Source organism: Protopterus annectens, chromosome 5.part0 (genome assembly GCF_019279795.1).
Source record: "Protopterus annectens isolate FY-2018-M chromosome 5.part0, PAN1.0, whole genome shotgun sequence".
Taxonomy (NCBI): domain Eukaryota; kingdom Metazoa; phylum Chordata; order Ceratodontiformes; family Protopteridae; genus Protopterus; species Protopterus annectens.
In genome coordinates, this window is record NC_056735.1 from 1,265,379,624 (window position 1) to 1,265,400,509 (window position 20,886).

The window sequence follows — 20,886 nt, forward strand, 5'->3', positions numbered from 1 at the left end:
CCCGGGTCTCCACTGAAAATGGGCTCTCGAGCCCAGTGGACCTCCCCGGTCACCAAACTGGAATAAATAAATATAAATAAATAATACCAAGCATCCAAGCTGAGTGACATCCCAGAGTGCCCCTTTTTCCCAACATGACACAGCATGCTATAACAGACCACAGATAACTGCAGACAATTATCTATTATATAAATTACTAGCATGTGAGTTATTGGTGGCCTGTACAGCCCCATGATGGGGTTGTAGCTACCAGCACCACCAATTGGCTTACTCAGCAACTAAGCCAAATGATGTCCCAGAGTGCCTTCTTTTCCAAGGATGACAGTTCCAGCAATGAACAGTGAAGTACTGCTTGCTAACTCCAACATGCCCACTGTTAGATTGGCCCAGGAAAGGCATACTGAATAAAAGGAAGGGGAAGGCTGCACTGTAGCTACCCCTCCACAATGGGGGAGCAGAGTGGGAAAGGCACCATTACCATTCTGCCAGATTTGACACCTAACTCAAAGTGCTTCCAGGACCAGTAAGCAGTTGACACATCCCTTTCCGCTCATGTCCCATTAACCTGCTCAAAACAAACACCAAGACACATGAAGGCGTGTGTGACCAGATTATTTGTATGTGATTTTTTTTTTAATGCCAACCTGCCGTCAAAATAGGCTGTCAGCTAAGCAGTTTTGTCTACCGGGAATATGCTTGACATTGAAACTCTTAACCAGTAATGTTTGAAGACTCCCACCTTCAGTAAAATTACTGACCTTGTGAATCACATACATATTCCGGGACACTGCAAATAAGAAATAGAAATCAAGCCCTTCCAGGCTTCCAGCACCTCTCTTAACCTGACTTTATTGGCTATGAAACTTTTCTGATGGTCTCCCTGCATCATTGACCCTAAGTTACGATAATTTCTAAGCTAAAGAAGTGCCATCAAATTATGCCTAAGTAAGAGTTTTGTCCTAAAGGGATCTTCCATACCAGAAGTAGAGGAGTGCACAGCAGATTCCTGGCACATGCTATTAGGCTGTATTTCAACCTCAAACCACATCTCCCAGTGCTAGAAATTGTCATCAGTGTAATGCACTGCTGTATGCTGAAAAATTCACTGTCACCACATAGGCAATTTATTCCTCAAGGGCAACATACACTTTATTTGTAGATGAAATAATGAAATATAAAGTTGTTTTCTAGCAGCAAACTCTTCATTAGTTACAGATCTCCTTAATGTGGAATTATTTAGATGACTTTTACTTCTGCAGAAATTGTGCATATTTACTGATACTGGTGGATTGTAAAAGTTTGAGTATACTCTTATGATGGAAATGTTCTGAATTGGGCAGTTATGTCATTATTGGTTCGTGCATTTTTTTCATTGTTTACTGGAAAAATGTTCAAAACTATAAATTTAAAAACACCTTTAACAGCTGTACTATATTATACAAGGTATATAATTTAATACAATCAGGAAGGTGCATCAAATGTTTCATGTGCAAGGGGCCTATGATTTGAAAACAGCCCAAAGGTAATCTTTATCTGCTACTGACCAGAAACATTTTCTTTGAATGTGGGTTTCAATGCTGTTTTAATGAATGTGAGTTTCAAGGGCAGAGAAGTTTTAACGCTAAGTCTATTTTCATTGTGAGACTACATTGCTTTGTTTAGCAGATGACTATTAGTGTTTTTGCTGTAAAATGTAAAATAAAACTTTTAAATGAAATCCAAATCATTGTAGAAGTAAAGCAGTGTGCACATTACAGTGTTTATGGTAAATGGGGTGAAATAGCCAAGTAATGGGACATTGGAATGGCTGCAGGGAGGAGGGCTGAGTATGGGGAGGCCTCATTTGAACATGATTTTTTGAGAGGGGAAGGGTGGCAAACTCAAAGACAGCCCCGGGAGGCACAAACTGTAGCTACGCCACTGATCAGTAGGCCATGGAGAATGACTTTTAGAGGTCCTAGCAAACAATAATATTCTTTAGCTAAGATTAGAATATTGCCTAAAATTAAATGCCCTACTTTTACCATAAAACCCACATATTGCAATCACCAAAAACAAAATCCTAAGGTTCATCATCTTCTCCCTTCCCAGTGAACATCATTGCTACACATTTAAAAAATGGTTACCATTTTCTACAAGGTCTGGGTCACTCTGGGGCCATATTTTGGTTGTCTGTTCTTCAGTTTGTGTTTGAAAGTTGATATCCCACAATTACATTGGAGTGGGCAGGGGTTACATAATTATGTATGCACATTTTATGTTAATCAGTGTACAGATTTGTACTTATTTTTCATGAGCCTTTGTCCAGATTTTTGATGTTTTCAGGTTAAGAGGTATGGTTAAGGTGCTTACTTTACAGACACAACATACAAGGTTTTGATTCTCACATGTAGTACTTGGATAGGCTTAAAATGGCCTACAAGGGGATTTGTCTAGTACTCATCTATGAATCTAAGCAGAACATTTAAGTATTGGAGTTTTTCTTCCCCAGGTCCATGTTAAAATGGGTTCTGCCCTGTCAGACCTTCCCGGTCAAAAAAGACAAATAAATAAACTAAGTAAAGATGCAGAGTGTATGTGCTTCCATAATATTAAAAATTATTTTCTTGATGATGTATATAAAATGGCATCAGATGAGTGCATCCTCTTGTGTATCTTCGTTTGCATGTCATTTGCACTGCTGTGATTTCTCTGTCATTATTTCTTATGATACATTTGTTTTATTTGTTTTATCAGTCTCTTGTTATAATGTTTGGCAACCCTTAATTTGTAATATGTGTTACAAAACTTGTTATAGTTATTTAAACACTGTGTTTACTTTGTAACAATTTTATCTTATAATACATGAGTTTTACTCCCAGGTCATGAGAAAAAGGGCCAGCAGACCAGCTCACTTACTTGGTTAACACACTAAAAGTAATGTCTTTCGACTTTTCCTGGTTAGGGGTTGCCACAGTGGAACTTTGGTCTGCTAATGATTGGCAGTGGATTTTTATGGTGCCCAGTTGCCAGCTTGATACCCATCCTTCAAAGAAGGCACACCCATTCAAGTACACACCTACCTGCATGTCTTTAAACATCACTTGACCACGGGGAGGACATGCAGACTCCACACAGAAGGCACTCCAGCCTAGAATTGAACGGAAAAACCTCTTGCTGTGAGGTGACAACACTAACCGCTTCACCACCACTTGGTTAACACACGGAAATACATAAATAAATAGTTTGTCAGACCAATGTAATTCACTTCTATGACAGGGTAAACAGAGTATTTGATATATAAGTAACTGTCCACATTAACCTACCTAGACATCAGTAAGGCTTTTGGCAAGATACCTCACAGTGGACAAGTGAGAAAGTAGAGAATTAAGAAAAATACTGGTGCAGAATAGACTGAATGAAAGTGTGGCACTGTGGGGCAGGTCTACAGATATAGGTAGGCACCAAGTGGGCTCCACAATGATCAATATTAGGGCTTACCTCAGGCAAAGTAAACATATCTAAAATTTAACATACATGAAACAATGACTTTCATCAAACTAGAGGCTGCAGAAGCAGGTGTGTGTGGGTGGGGGAGGAGAAGCCTGTGGGAGATTGCTGTGCACAAAAAGTAGAGCGCTGTACTTTGGGAACATCCTGGGAAATCTTACCAGTTGAACTGTTTCCCTAATAAACAGATGAGAATTGAAATGGACCTAAGGTTTGTAAGTACACAGATGTAATGCCATGCTTAGCAGAGTGCCAGACAATAGTAACAGCAAATACAGTGCTAGCATACATTTCAAGGGAAATGGTCTTGTGAAACATAGAAGTTAGCATGCATTTATACAGAGACGTGAAGATACCACATCTGGAATACTGTGCTTAGTTATGGTCATCAAACAGAGAAATGGTGATTGGAATAGCAGAAAGGACCCAGAAGATAGAACAAAATCATAAAGGGAATGAAGCGAAGAAAGGATTGTAAAATAAAACTTGTGCTGATTGGACAAAGTAGGTAAATCGATAGTATAATATGGCTACACAGGGTGTCAACAAAAATGACGGCATTTTATTTTTCTGAAAGTTTGATAAAACACACAAGAGTGGTGAAACCTGACACAGTAAAGATCCTTAAGGCTTCTTCTTCTTTGTGACCCAGAGAAACTGCTGGTTGAAAATCCAGCTGGGTCAATGAAACTGGATGAAACATTAACCAGAACAAATGATCTACCACAAGCAGTTTTGAAGGGACGCATCCCCCAGACCCAAACTTATATGTACTAACTCAATAGTCTCATAGCTGCAAAAAAAAAAAAACAACAAAAAAAGGAACAAACATGAAGCACTGCCAGTGTGGTAATAGAAATAGGGTCAGTAATTATTTTTTGAGGAAAACGAAGGCAACAAGATGCAATTCATCCAGTTTTGCTTGATGTGTGTGTGCCGGGGGGTGGGGTTAATCCATGGATGGTGCAGACCTGCTATTCAACTAGCCATCATTTCAAAGTCACATGAACTGGATGATACATAGAGAGGTAGACAGGAGGGAGAAGTGGAACAATTTGGTGAAGCCAACTTTATAAGTGGTAGCTGCAATATAAAATGGCATTAGAAGAGTGCACCCTCTTGTGTATCTTTATTTGGATGTCCATATTTATGCATGCATTGCACTGCCCTCTGTGTTTTTAAATCTCTTCAACCTGCACTTTAAACATTATCCTTTACATTATATTTCATTACTGTATGCACTGCATACAAGAAACTTCACAATATTTCTGTGATATTGTCCATCCTCACACAACATCTAGCAAATAATCATTTCTATTTTATTTGAAAGTGTGTGGCTTAATACTTTAGCTCTAGAAATAAGGGATACTTTGTTATTTTTTCTGTATCCCAAACAGAGGCTTGAAATTTTTGTATTTGAGACAGTAAAGATATGATTTTATCAGAATTAAACAGAACATATTTCAAACTACAGTAAATAATTTCTGTCTCCTTGAAGGTGAATGCTACAGATCATCTAGTCATCCCTGCCCACCTTCTCTTCATCAGTAATGATTTATCCATACTCTTCCATTAGAAATGTTCACATTATTTAAAGTTTTCAGGTTATTTCTCACTTTTCTTCGTAGAGTGTAGTCTCAGAAATCCTGCTCTGATAGAATTTATAATGATTGCTTTCACATTGTTAAGAATGTAACTGCCAATTATGAATATTTCACTAAGGAATTTAACAAACTAGATTTCTGGAACAATAATGGATGCACTGAAACTTTTAGAAACAATGGAGATAGAGCTATTTTTCTCATCATGATTTGATGAGTATTAAGATGAATGATTAAGTGAACATCTGTGTCTCCTACAGACAATTATTGGAATAACTCCCAACTCACTACTTTACTAAAAGACTCATAGACAACCTTCTATTCACTAAACTCTGGAAAATATAGTTTTACAAGGTAAAACACACGAGAATAAGGTAAGTAAATCGATTACGTAAAGACACTGTAAAAGTATCTGCAATAAGCTAATTTGGCCTACCAATAATAAATTATTCTTCAAATCTAGGTACATATATTCATTTTGTATAAATGAACCTTTCATTTCCAAGTAGTTTTTTGCAAATGAATGCATTATGTTATAAATAATGAAACAGAAATCCTTCCACTGTGGGACTATAGCTCATGTTTCTTTTATAGAGGTAAAGCCACTGGCTAGTGTTAGTGATGTGATCTTATAATAGAATAAGCTTATAGGAAAACTTGGTTAAAGCAGCTCACCTCTATCAATTACTTCTTTAATACTTTAATATTTTATATATCCACATATGCATATACTTTAATGGCATGCATATATGAAACGATGACAAAGTAATAATTGCTTAGTAATAGAAGCTGCTTTTTATCTACTCTGCATTTTGACAGACTGTTAATACTTCTACAGAACCATATGCTTTCTAATGATGCTGTTTTATCACATCTGTGAACAATAGCAGGCAAGTTCAAAAACTTAGCTTTCAATGGAAAGCCTGTCACAAGTCTGATTTTTTTTTTCATTTTTTTATTTGTTGTTGTTAAATAATTTATTCCTGTTGTATTTAAGCCTTGAATCTCATTCCTGCCAAATATATTTCATTTTTTATGCTCACTGAGCCAACATTTTTCAGTTATATATTTTCATTCTATTTTTGGCTCAAAATGGTCCATTAAATTTGAAATTTCAAAGTTTTCATCTGTATCTCACTGCAAGTGTGTTTGCTACAAGACAGAAAAAATAAAGTATGCAATATTCATTTAAATCACAGGTGACATAGCCATTAATGTACTTAATGTACTTACTTTTATAAAAGAAGAAAGAGACAAGTGGCAGGATTCACAATGGCTTGCACGGAGTCTAAGAGTAGTGTAAGACTCCATACAGCCATCGCGATCCAGGAACAGCCTGTATGTGCGTGTAAGAGAGCACCTAAAATGGCTCTTACACAGACAGGGAGTGGATATGCTAATTACCTCACTTGCAGCCGAAAGGCATGCAAATGAGGTAATTTTGCGATCCAGGAAGCAGAAACCTGCCCGTGTAAGAGCCGTGTTATCTGCAGAAATGTACTCAGTTGATAACTGAGTACCGTTCTGCAAATAACACAATGTAGCCTTGTCAGCTCCAAATAAAGGTTGCAAATGTCCCAGGCAGCATGCCAATGGCCAAATATGTGGCCACTGGCAACGTACCTCGATGCAAAAATAAAATAAAAATGTTTTTTTTTTCGGCGATGTTTAAACATAGAGCAGCACCGCACAAACGGACTGCACTATAAAAAAACAGAAAAATAAAAATATTAAACCCACAAACGTGGATTTTATGCAAAGCATGAATGTACAATGTAAGGGAATAGCAGGCTGAAACAACATGGCCACTGAGTAGGGGTTGCTAAGGGGGGAAGCTGAGTGTAAGACATGTAACTAAGCATTAGTAGGCAATCCCATGTAAATGAGTGGCAGGATAGTGAATCATACTGTCACATAGGAAATGAGCACATTCCGTGCAGTGTAGGAGTAGGATAAGGGGGAGTAACAGAGTAGGAGATAGGTGACATCACAGGGGGGAATGTATGAAAGAAATGCAGCTCATTGGAGCACAGTGGCATGTGAAAGATGTCAGTCACACATCATGGAAAGAGGAGTGTCAACAAGTAGGCATGGGAAAGCCAAGAAATGGAAGGTGTACACTATGGATAACACCAAAGTTTCTTGCAGGGTGTGCATGAGCGTATGTGTGAGCTGGTAGGCACGAGTAAGATAGAGTGCGCGCGTGTAAGCATGAGTGTGTGCGTTTAAGGCAGAATACACATGTAGGAGCCTGTTTAAACACCTGTAAGCTTGTTTGCACTGGTGTGCGCGCGTTTTAACCTGAATAAGCAGATTCTATTCTGTCTAAGCATGTGTGCACGCGTGTTAGCCACTGTGTGGGTGTTTTCGCTGGTATGCGCTTCGCTCCCCCCTGAGGAAACAGAAGGGAAAAAGGAAGCATGAGAAATAGTAAGGAGCTAGCAGGGATTATTGGCAGAACTAGCAGGTGAAAACAATCAGAACCAGGCAATTACACAGGCAGAACAGTAGCCCAGCCCAGCACTTAAAACTCTGCAAACAACAGTGCAGAATGTTTTTCTCAAGAGACACTGCAACAGAGGAGTAAGCTATTAGCAGTGAAAACTGAAAAAGCTTCACTCAGACCAAAAATGCTAGGGGCTGCCATAGCTGTTATAACGAGACATATGCAACTTGCTGAGGGTGATGACTATGCAAATGCTGCCGGACAACCCACAGTGAGGGGATGGAGAAGTGTGTACAGGCCCAGGGTCACCCACCAGGAGTTACATGAGTTGGAGATAGTGGAGTGCTATAGAGTGGACAGAGACCTCCTACAGCAAATTGTTGAGCTGTGCAGGCCATGCCTCATACACAGAACCAACAGAGGGGAACCCATCCCAGTGGAAACCAAGGTATGTGTTGGCATAAGAATACTAGCAACAGGTACCTTCCAGAGACCAACTGGTGATATGATGGGGATATCACAGGCATCAGCATCCAGGGTACTGCACCAGTTCCTGGATGCCATGTCAGCACATGTCGGTGATCATGTATATTTCCCCAATTCCCGTGAGGTATTGGCAAGCAATATGCGTCTCTTCCAGCAAATAGCGGAATACCCTGAGGTAGTGGGTGCAATAGACTGCACACATATACGCATCAAAGCACCAGCTGGTGAGCAGGGTAGGGCCTACATTAATGGCAAGGGTTTCCCCTCCATCAACTGCCAGGTTGTGTTTGATGCCCAGGGCATAATAATGAATGCGTGTGCTGACTGCCCTGGAAGCTACCATGATTCCCATATCTGGCATTTGAGGCAGCTGTACCAGACATTTGCCAGTGGGGACATCCCACATGGTCACTTAGTGGAGGATGCTGGCTACGCACTGGAGCCGTGGCTGATGACACCCATCAGAAATGCACACACACCTGAACAAGAACATAATGAGGCACACACACAAACACAAAATGTAATCGAGCGTGTGTTTGGGCTGCTCAAGTCACAGTTCCGGTGCCTGGACACATCTGGTGGAGCCTTGCAGTACTCACCAACTACATGTACCCAAATTGTCATGGTATGTGCTATGCTACATTATATGATTCTGCGAAAACAGCTGCAGCAGGACCAGCATAGGGCTGGGCCAAACAGCCCCCCACCATTGCCAAGCGAATCACAGGCAGAGCATGACTCAGATGAGGAACAACCTGAGCCTGCCCCAGTAGGCAGAAGGAGGCATGCCCAGTATGCCTTGGCCTTGGCAAAGCGGCAAAGCATAGCACATACACTGGCTCAGTAGGAACCCTGGAAAGGATACCTTTCTCTGACTCACACATATAGTAAAAGGGATGCCTAAGTTGACACAACCTGCTGTCAAACATGTACAGGGAGTGTAGTATGTGCATCCAACATAGACAGCCCTGCAGCACCACGTGAGGCATGATTGCCATGTGTTAAGCAATGTAACACCATGTAGTATATGCAAACTTGATGACCCTGACTAACATCCTACCCATCACCAAGCATGATGCCACAATATGAAGACGAGATGATCAATTACAATAATTGTCTTAAGTATTGCTGTTAGTCAAAGGGGATCCAATGCGTGCCAGCCTGGGATGACATGCTGAGCAAGACATGATGCTCCACCTGCTAGGGATGGCATGCACCTTTCACTCCTGGCCTTTTGGATACTGGCAAAGGCTGTTGTCACCCCCACCATGCCTTGAATAGGTAAGGCTCAAAACACAAACCCACCTCCATAGGTATCACAAGGGATAAGAACCTAGACGTAATGCTACCCAATGCCAGAAGTCTAAACTGCAAGATGCATGCAGTCTAAACTCTCCTCAGCATGGAGAATGTTGATATCTGTTCTGTAACAGAAACCTGGGTCAAGGCTCACAAGAGCACCCTAACACTACCAGGTTACACCTCATACCATGCTTTACAGCCCCAAAACATGGAACAAACTACAAAAGGAGGGTGACTGGCAATAATTGTCAAGGATAACCACACCTCCATGTTGGTACCACAACAAGAAGCAGCATGGACTATCCACAGGCAAGTAACAGTGGCTAAAACTGCCTCCCAGTTTGTAGCCTGCTACAGACTACCCTCCTAATGCCAGGAACTGCACTTGGTCTACGTCGGAACACATGAAAATATCAAGCTCTCCAAACAACATTATATTGGGCGACTGAAAATACTCAAACATAGACTGGGAGCATTATTCTAGCTCCAACACCATAGGCCAAAGGTTCCTAGAATTCATAAACTAAAATGCTCAGGAACAACTTACCACTCCCACAAGAGGGGTAAGCATACTGGATGTGATAATCAGCAACATGGGTACTCTATGGCCAGATGAGAAGTGTATCCTTCACTGGTAAGATCAAACCATAGAGTAATCACACTGGATATTCACATCCTGACCCCAGTCCCTGGGCAGAAAACTACAGTGAAAAACATGTGTAAAGCAAATGTTGCACTCCTCCAAACTGATATGGAATCCATTAAAGGCCCTGTGCCTGTGGAAAATATGGGCCACACCTCAGAACCCTTTATAAATGCATTTTATGAACACTGTCAGGAATGCATGGATTATGCAATCCCAAATAAAACCAAGACCCAATTCCATACATGCAGGCATCTGGCCTGGTGGACCCCAGCCATTACCAAACCATGCAAGAGAAGAAGGAAGCTACTACATGATAGAGCAAATCCCAAAAAGGGAAGTAATCCCTGATCAGTATTATGGCAAAAAAATATGGCCACACATAAAATCCACTAAGGCCAGCTACAACATGTTGAATCTGTGAAACTTGAGGCAATGTTACACCTGCCCCATGTACACAGACAACCCCCTCCTCACCCCAAGAAATACAAATATATGTGAGAGATGCAACCATTTATCCAAACTGGAGGCCGAGCTCTCTCAACTCAGTATTGGCAAAACTAGTCAGGAGGAGAAGGTAACCACACACACCACAAACGCAGTCTCACATAGACCTATCACAACTGCAAACCAAAGACATAAACACACAAAAACATTCCCAGAGGCTCTAATTAAAAATCCACCAAATCAACAGAGGCCTCCAAAGCAGACACCCAAGCAACCACTACCTCAAAACATAGCACATGCAACACATAGTTCACAAAGTCAGTGTGCCAAACAGTCACAGCCCTTAAGGACAAACAACATGCCTGATACACTTGTAATAGATGACTCCATAGTCAGACACACTGATATCCCGCTCACCAGACTGAACAAGGAAAAGGTAACAGTAAGCTGCCTGTAGGCTGCTACAATCCGTCACATAACACAAGCATGCAGGTCACTCCAAAGCAAGTACAAATATGACTCAGTCATTGTCCATGCTGGTGTGAATGACCTGAGATGTACCTCCCTGGACTACATGAAAAGAGACATAGAGGAGCTCTCCAATTATGTAGCCCAGGCCGGTATGACCCTGACCCTGAGCAGCATCCTACCCTCACCAAGAATTATGCCACAGTACAAACACAGAATGATCAGCTTTAACAATTGGCTCAATTACTGGTGTCATTCCAAGGGGATACAATGTCTGTCTGCTTGGGATGACATGCTTGACAAGCCACGCTGCTTTGCCAGGGATGGCTTGCACCTGTCACCCCTGGGCTTCTGGATATTGGCTATGGCTCTTGCCACCTCCATAGTGCCTTTTGTAGGCAAGGCTGAAAAGACAAACCCACCTCCCTAGAAAACATAAATGGAAAAAACATAAGGGTAATGCTGCTCAATGCCAGAAGTCTAAACCTCAAGATGCATGCTCACGCGGCCCTCCCCAGTATGGAGAACATCAATGTCTGTGCAGTGACAGAAACCTGCATCAAGGCTCCTGAGAGCACCCCAGCACTACCAGGTTATACCTCATATTATTCTTTTCGGCCACAAAACCTGGACCAAACCACAAAAGGAAGGGGAGTATCCATATTCATCAAAGATACCCACACCTCCAGGTTACTGACAATGAACGATGCATCGGAGACCATCCATGTGCAACTAACCGTAGGCAAATTGCTGTACAGTTTGTAGCATGCTACAGACCACCCTCTCAAATCCAGGAACCCCACTCAGCCTTCCTGAAGACACTGGAGAGTATGAATGTCTCTCCCAATACCAAACAAGGCACTCACAAATTACCACATAGGTGGTAATCCATTACGTATGGAAGTAGTAATCAGGGACCTAGGGACACAAGTGGACAGTAACCTCTCATGTGACATTCACATTGCCAAGGTGGCTAGGAAGACCTTCTATATTGGCCACCTTATCATGAAATGATTCACATCTACATCAAGAGAGGTCATTGTGCCCCTATACTCTTCTCCTATCAGGCCCATAATTGAGTACAATGCCCCATTTGGGATGTACCTTACCCGACACATGCAGCAGTTAGAAAGACCCCAAAAGTACCTCACCAAGAGGATAAAGGGTCTCAAACATTTGTCATATGCTGCCTGGCTGAAGAAACCGCAGCTGTATGCAGTCACATACTGCCTACTCAGAGGCGATGTATGCCCGATGTACAAGGCCATGTCCAATCCAGAATTAATGGACATGCTCCACCTCAGAAAATCCAAATCCATCAGAGCCGCAAGAGATTTCAACCTCAACACATAAATAAATAGGATGTGCTTGAGGGACAGATTCATAACCCAGAGGCTCCCTACACTGTGGAACAGAATCCCAGTCCATGTTAGGCAGAGCCCCTCACTGACTCTCTTCAAGAGGAATCTTGACGAGTGGATGAGAGATCATAGATTTACACTGGGGGTCATCACTGTGTCACGTCTAGACAGAGGCACAGTAAAGTAAACCCTAAATGGGCATAATATTCACATAGCAAGGGGTGGCGAAAGCCACACACACTCTGGCTAGGCTTATAAATGCCCTAGGGCAGATAGCCTAGTATGAACCTATGAACCTTTGAAGATACAAATTGTACAGGACACTAAGGATAATCACAAGGCTTTCTTAACTGATGGTAGGAACCTTGGTGGGAATTCACAGATATGCTCTGAATTACTCAAATATTACAAACAATACACCAAACCCACACACATTGCCAACATCCAACCCGACAGGTTCAGTGCAAACCCCCCCCCCCCCACCAAAATGACAAATATCTATTCCAGCAGAGTGCTGGCCCCCTGACATTGCAGATGCTGAGGTAACAGCCAGCATCTTCAAAGCAAAACACACAGCATCAATGGTACGAGATGGTGTCCTGGGCTGCGTCCAACATGAACTCCAGGAAGAATGGAACGCCAAATAACACTACTGCTCAATTTCAGCTTTACCACAGGATATGTACCCAAGGAGCAGTGTGTACAGCAACAGTGGTCCCTCTCCACACAGGTGGTGCCTGAATGGATACTGAAAACTATCACCCCAGAATCCTGACAAGATTGGTCTACAAAGCTATGGAAAGGATCATCATGGACCTCAGAAATAAAGATATTGGGAACTTACAGACACTGGACCCTACCCAGTGTGGCTTTCTTAAGGGCAGATCCTGCCCCTTAAACATGTTTGACTCATTTGAAACAGTCATCAAGGCCATTGATGAGGGGAATGTGGTCCACACAGCCTATCTGGACCTTGCAAAATACTTCCATACAATACCCCACTTGTTCATTATATAAACCCCTATGTCAGTAGATGAGTTGCAAACCAGCTCAAGGACAGAACTGACATGGTCAGAAATGCTGCAGCCATGTCAGACTACAAACCAGCTACAACTGGCATCCCACAAGGCTCGGTCCTGGGACCTCCCTTGTTTGGTATATATTTCCCATAGGTACAGGCCAACATGGAAGGACTGTGTCTGAACAAGTTTGCAGATGACTACAAACTGGGCACCATATCTGACCCTCCAGCTGACACAAGCATCCTACAAAAGGGCCACATAGAAACAGACAACTGGTGCCAGAGCCATGTCATCAAGCTAAATGCAGAAAAGTGTATAATCATCCCCTGTGGATAAACAGTAAGTGCCCACCAATAACCACATAGGTGTTAACCCATTAAGTAATTTAGAAGTAATAAGAGACCTGGGGACACAAGTTGACAGATATCTTGCATTTGACAATCATGTGGCTGTAGTGGTTACAGAAACATACCATATACCCACCTAATCATGAAGGTAGTCACATCTAGATCAGGGGAGGTCATCGTGCCTCTTCAGTCATCCTTCATCTGCCTCACAATTGAGTACAATGGCCCCTGTGGGATGTACCTCAGCAGACTCCTCCAGCAACTGGAAAGACTCCAAAAGTACCTCACCAGGAGGATCAAAGAGCTCTAACAGATGCCATGTGTTGCCCGATTAAACAAACTGCAGCTCCACACAGTGCCATACTGCCTGCCTAGAGGCAATCTGTGCCTGATGTATAAAGCCATGTCCAAGCTGGAATCAATGAACATGCTGCACCTTGTAAAATCTGAATGCCAGTGAGCTATGCACATAAGAGACCTGAACCCCAGCACTGACATAAATAGGACATGCTGTAGTGATTGATCCATAACCCAGAAGCTCCCTCCACTCTTGAGTAAACTACCAGTAGAGGTTAGCCAGAGAGTCCCTCACTGACTCTCCTCAAGAGGAATCTTGATGAGTGGATGGGAGATGGTAGGTTTACCCTGGGTATCACTGTTATGTCACAGGTAGACAGAGGCACAGTATACTAACCTTGAAATATGTCATGGCAAACTCCAGTTACAATGTGTGTTGAAGGACAAACACACTCTCTGACTAGCATTAGAAATGGCCTAGGGCACATAGCTAGTGTTTGTCAATGTCCACCCAAGTTGCGAAATACACTACCAATGTTGGACAAGCCTGGTTTAAGTAGTCCATATCTGAACAAAATGCAACATGGTCATATGTGCACAACTGGCCCTTAAACAGTCTGGTGTGCTCACTATGAATATTTAAAGCAGTGATAGGACTGAAACCCAGGATACTGTCCACCACAGTGAAAGTACTGAACCAGTACACTGTACGATATTACAGTGTTTGGTCAGTATTAAAGGATGTTGACAACTGTATGCAAACTATCCCATGGAAACCCTGCAGGCACAGTATAATCCCAGTTGGGTTCAGACACAAAGCAGTTGGGCAGTAAGTACACAACATGTCTCCCAACACACAACTATAAATGTGAAATATTGTTGAAGTTCACACACAACCACAAATGTGGTGGACTGCAGATTTCAACATATGGAAAGCTCACACTGGGCATGCTCGCACACTTTGATAAATGAGACATATGTCAGGCAACAAGCCATGGAAAGCCTGAACTGGGAATGCTCACACACTTAGGCCATGTCTCAGTTTAGCAGTTGGCCACACATATCTGGCATTTGTATGCGTTAATCCGGGAACCGCCCACAATACAGCAATCTGCCCAGTGCACACAGTTAAATGACAACAGAGACATAAGTTAAATAGTGGATCCCTCTCATATTCAAACATCTTCAACAGATACACAAGTTGTTCATAGAAACAGGGAAAGCTATGGCAATAAAGACCTGCAAACAGTTTATCAGCAACAAATATTGTGCATCTGAAAATTAAACATATGGGTGTAGAGGTCAATGCTAGGCTGTTTTCCCTAGGGAATACAAGTTTAGCCAGAGTGTGTTTGGCGTCTGCCTCCCCAGTACAGTAGGCTACTGTGCCTCTGTAAAGTAGGTCACAGAAGGCACCGTTTAAGGCTAGTGTGCTGTGCCTCCATCAAGCAGGGACACAGTGGAGATCCCAGGGGTTGAATTTGCAATGTCACATCTATGTGGCTGGTGTTTGCTGGAAGAGGGTTGGCGAGGACTTATAACAGTAATTGGGTGTCAATTACAGACTGAGGGGAGCCTTATCTGCAATGTCTGGACAATTTCACTGTCAACACTTTGAAGTGATGATTTTGAGGGATTGAAGTGTCGTGCCAGTACTGTTCAGAGACATCCACCCTCTGTGGAATATTGCTCTGTAATGTATTAGCTCCCTCCTTCTGTTGTACAGCTTATATATGGCTGGTGTACACCAGACAGGTCTCCTGTTGTGCAGGAGTCTTGGGTTTATTTGGGATAGCATGAACAATGCAAACCTTCCAGATGGTCATAGAATGCAATTGTCAAGGATTATGCAGAGTGTCCTGTATAATCTCCCAGCATGGGTCCTTTGAAGTCTTCCACCCCAGTCTTCACAAGTGCAAAGTCTGCTTTTGATAAATACTTTGTTTGCAGTGACTTCCTTGCCTGGGGGTGGGGATGGGATATGGATGTCCAGGGAAAGTTGGTTATGGTCAGATATTAACAATGGTGGTCTACCTCTGGTGTAGAACATAGAGTCCCCATGTTGCAGATGGTCAGGTCCAATATGTATTCCCCCTTGTGGCTGTGGTGATTGGTCCTGCCATAGCACATGGATTCACAAATTGTAGTGGCTGTAGGGTGATATTGTTGAGGCCTGAGTAGTTCCCCCACTCAATATACCTGTACCTGAAGTTAACCACTGTAATGGTGTATGTGAGCACCTTCATATCCTACACTGTTCCCAGGGAAGCAAAGTGTGGTTCCTGGATATGGGAGGGGTGGTCTGAACTGGTTGTGTTGTGTGTTACAGGTCCTGTGGTCACGAAGCATGGTATAAAACATAACCTGGCAGTGCTTATGTGCATATGTGACCCTGAAGTAGGCGGCTGTTAATGCATATATATGCTATCCCCCTTACTGACAGATAGTAATAGATGTAAATACCTCTTTATAAATAATGATGTCAGCACCCTATAAATACTGCAGGAGAAGAAAAGATATCAAGTAGCTTGAATAGCATGCTCTGCTAATGTGTCTCTCTCAAGTGTCATAATATAGTTAGGTAGGTGTTTGAATCCTGCAAATGCACAGTGGTGATTGGAGAGGGGGGTGTTAGTGTGTGTGCAATTCTGTTTGAAGGAAATGTCCCTTTTGGCAACTAGAAGAACACACTACATGATGCACATTCCTCTTTCTAAACACTGATGATGTCAGCACCCTATAAGTATAGCAGGAGAAAGAAAACCTCCCAGTAATGCAAGTAGCACACTCTGCTAATGTGTTTCTCTTTAGTGTCATAACATGGTTAGGTTGGGATTTGAATCCTCTAAATGCTCAGTGTGTGTGCTTGAGTGAGGGGGGCTAGTGTCTGTTCACTTCTGTGTAGAAGAAATGTCCCTTTTGGCAACTAGAAGAACACACAACATGATGCACATTCCTCTTTCTAAACACTGATGATGTCAGCACCCTATAAGTATAGCAGGAGAAGGGAAAGCTCCCAATAATGTGAATAGCGCACTCTGCTAATGCATCTCTCTTAAGTGTCATAACATAGCTAGGTAGGGGTTTGAATCCTACAAATGCTATGTGGATTTTTGTCACACAGTTTGTCCATGTGCATTGGGTGCTGCTCTTAATATTGTATGACATAGATTATATCAGCAATGTCAATGCACACATGAGGTATGTGTGTGCCACATAGATATATGTACCTGTGACCTTAAATAGTTCCCATGTGTGAAGCCTGCCTCATGTGAATACATGGAATTTGCATTACACAACTTTTTGACTATGGTTTTCTGTGCAGGGGCTGTGGTTGGTATGTGAATATACAGTGAGAGCAGTCTATGGTGTCATCTTACCAGTGAGAGATACACTTCTGGTCTGGAGCATATAGTCTACATGTTGGTGATGATCAGGTGCAGCATGTTTTCCCCTCTTGTGGGAGTGGTAACAAGTTGTTCCATAGCATTTGAGTGTATGGATTCTAGGAACCTTTCACCTAGAGTGTTGGAGCTACAGTAATGCTCCCAGTCTATGTGTGGGTAAATGAAGCTGCCCAGTATATTGTTGTTTGGAGACACCTTCAGATATTCATGTATTCTTAAGTAGGCCAAGTGGGTTACCTGGGTATAGGAAGGTGGTCTGTAGCAGGCTATGAACTGGAAGTCAGTTTAACCCACTGTTAGTTGCACGTGGATAGTCTGTGATGCGTCACACTGTGGCAACAACCTGGGGGTGTGGGTATAGGTTCATAGGTTCATACTAGGCTATCTGCCCTAGGGCATTTATAAGCCAAGCCAGAGTGTGTTTGGCTTTTGCCACCCATTTTAAATTAATGTTGCTATGCCCTTTTCTGAGGTTAGTATACTGTGCCTCTGTCTAACATTGACACAGAAGTGATACCCGGGGTAAACCTATGATCCCCCATCCACTCATCAAAATTCCTCTTGAAGAGAGTCAATGAGGGACTCTGCCTAACTTGGACTGGGATTTCATTCCAGAGTGAAGGGAGCCTCTGGGTTATGAATCTGTCCCTCCAGCATGTCCTATTTATGTCAGTGCTGAGGTTCAAGTCTCTGGAGCGCGTAGCTCAATGGGATTTGGATTTTCTGTGGTGCAGCATGTCCATTACTTCCGGGTAGGACATGGCATTATATGTCTGGCATAGATCACCTCTGAGCAGGCGGTATGCCACTGAGTATGGAGTTTTGTTAACCGGGCAACATATGGCATCTGTTTGAGCCCTTTGATCCACTTGGTGAGGTACTTTTCTGATCTTTCCTGTTGCTGCAGGTGTCTGGTAAGGTACATCCCAAAAGGGGCATTGTACTCAATTATGGGCCTGATGAGGGATGAGTAAAGAGGCACAATGACCTCCCCTGATCTAGATGTGAATCCCGTCATGATTAGGTGGGCTATATAAAATGTTTTTCTGACCACTTTGGCCATGTGGTTGTCAAATGAGAGATTGCTATCAACTTCGGTCCCCATGTCCCTAATTACTTCTTCCATACTTAATGGATTACCACCTATGTGGTCATTTCTGGCCACTTTGTTTTTGCCAAAGGAGATGACTATACACTTTGTGGCATTTAGCTTGAGGCCATGGCTCTGGCACCAGTTGTCTGTTTCTATGAGGCCCTTTTGGAGGATGGTTGTGTCGGCTGGAGAGTCGATTATAGCGCCCAGTTTGCAGTCATCTGCGAACTTGGTCAGCCACAGTCCTTCTGTGTTGGCCTGTACCTCCAAGAAATATATACTGAACAGGAGAGGTCCCAGGACTGAGCCTTGTGGGATGCCACTTGTAACTGGTTTGGAGTCTGACATGGCTCCAGCAATTCTAACCGTATGGGTTCTGTCTTTGAGCCAGTTTGCAACCCATCTAGTGACATAGGGGTTTATATTTAAGCTGGCGAGCTTATCTATAATGCCCGAGTGGGGTATTGTATCGAAGGCTTTCGCGAGGTCCAGGTAGGCTGTGTGGACCACCTTCCCATCGTCAATGGCCTTGGTGACTGTTTCAAAGAAATCAACCAGGTTTAAGAGGCAGGATCTGCCCTTAAAGCCAAACTGGGTAGGATCCAGTGTCTGTAGGTCCCCAATATCTTTATTTATGAGGTCCATGATGATCCTTTCCATAGCTTTGCAGACCAAGCTAGTCAGGCTTATGGGGCGATAGTTTACAGGATCCGTTGAGGCACCACCTTTGTGTAGAGGGACCACTGTTGCTGTACGCCACTCTTTGGGTACATATCCTGTGGTAAGGCTGAGATTGAACAGTAGTTTTATGTTTGGGTTTAGCTCATCTTGGAGTTCATGTAGGATGCAGCCCGGGACACCTTCTGGTCCCATTGATGCTGTGTTATTTGCTTTGGAGAGGGCGGCTCTTACCTGAGCATCTGAGATGTTAGGGGGGCAGCACTCTGCTGGGATAGATATTTGCCCTTCTGGTGGGGAGGGGGTTAGAAGTTTGTGCTGAACCTGTCAGCTAGGATGTTGGCAATGTCTGTGGGTTCGGTGTAGTTTTTTGTCATGTTGGACTAATTCTGAGCATATCTGGGAATTCCTACCCAGGTTCCTAACATAACTAAAGAAAGCCTTGTGATTATCCTTAGTGTCCTGTGCAATTCTTCTCTCGAAGCTGGCCTTAGACGACTTTATGAGTGCCCGTACTATTTTGCTAACACTGATCAGAGATGCCTCCCCTTTTTAGGATTTTGGTCTATCATGTAGTAGCTTCCTCCTTCTATTGTATAGTTTGTTTATGGCTGTGGTCCACCAGACAGGACGTCTGCCTTTGGAGGATTGGGTCTTGTTTTTATTTGGGATTGCATGATCCATGCATTCCTGAAGGTGTTCATAGAATGTGTTTATAAAGGATTCTGTGGTCTGGGCCGTATTTTCCACAGGCCCGGGGGCTTTGAAGGATTCCACCTCGGTTTTGAGGGGTGTGGAATCTGCTGTAGAGAAGTTTTACACTGTGGTTTTGTGGGAAGGGGGTGGGGTCGGGATGTGAATATCCAGTGAGATTAGTTTATGGTCTGATCTTACCAGTGAGGGGTACACTTCTGGTCTGGAGCATATAGTCCCCATGTTGGTGATGATCAGGTCCTGCATGTTTCCCCCTCTTGTGGGAGTGGTAACAAGTTGTTCCATAGCATTTGAGTCTATAAATGCTAGGAACCTTTGAGCTAGGGTGTTGGAGCTAGAGTAATGCTCCCAGTCTATGTTTGGGTAGTTGAAGTCCACCAATATAATGGTGTTTGGAGAGACCTTCATATTTCCAGTGTTCTCAGGAAGGCCAAGTGGGGTTCCTGGGTTTGCGAGGGTGGTGTGTGGCAGGCTATAAACTGGAAGGCAGTTTTACCCACTGTTAGTTGCACATGGATAGTCTCTGATGCTTCGTGCTGTGCCACCAACCTGGAGGTGTGTGTATCTTTGACGAATATTGACACTCCCCCTCCTGTTCTGGTTCGGTGCAAGTTTTGGGGCCGACAAGCATGGTATGAGGTATAACCTGGCAGTGCTGGGGTTCTCTTGGGAGCCTTCGATCAGGATTCTGTTACTGCACAGATATTGATGTTCTCCATGCTAAGGGCAGTTTCCAGTGAATGCATCTTGAGGTTTACACTACTGGTGTTGAGTAGCATTACTATTAGTTTCTTATCCCTTGTGATACCTATGGAGGTGATTTTGTCTTTTGAGCCTTGCCTAAAAAAGGCACTATGGGGGTAGCAAGAGCCTTTGCCAATATCTGAAAGCCCAGGGGTGACAGGTGCAAGCTGTCCCTAGCAAAGCATCGTGGCTTGTCGAGTATGTCATCCCAGGCTGACAGGCATTGGATCCCCTTTGAATGACACCGAAACTTAAGCCAATTGTTGAAATTGATCATCTTGTCTTCATATTTTGGCATCATTCTTGGTGAGGGTAAGATGCTACTCAAGGTCAGGGTCATA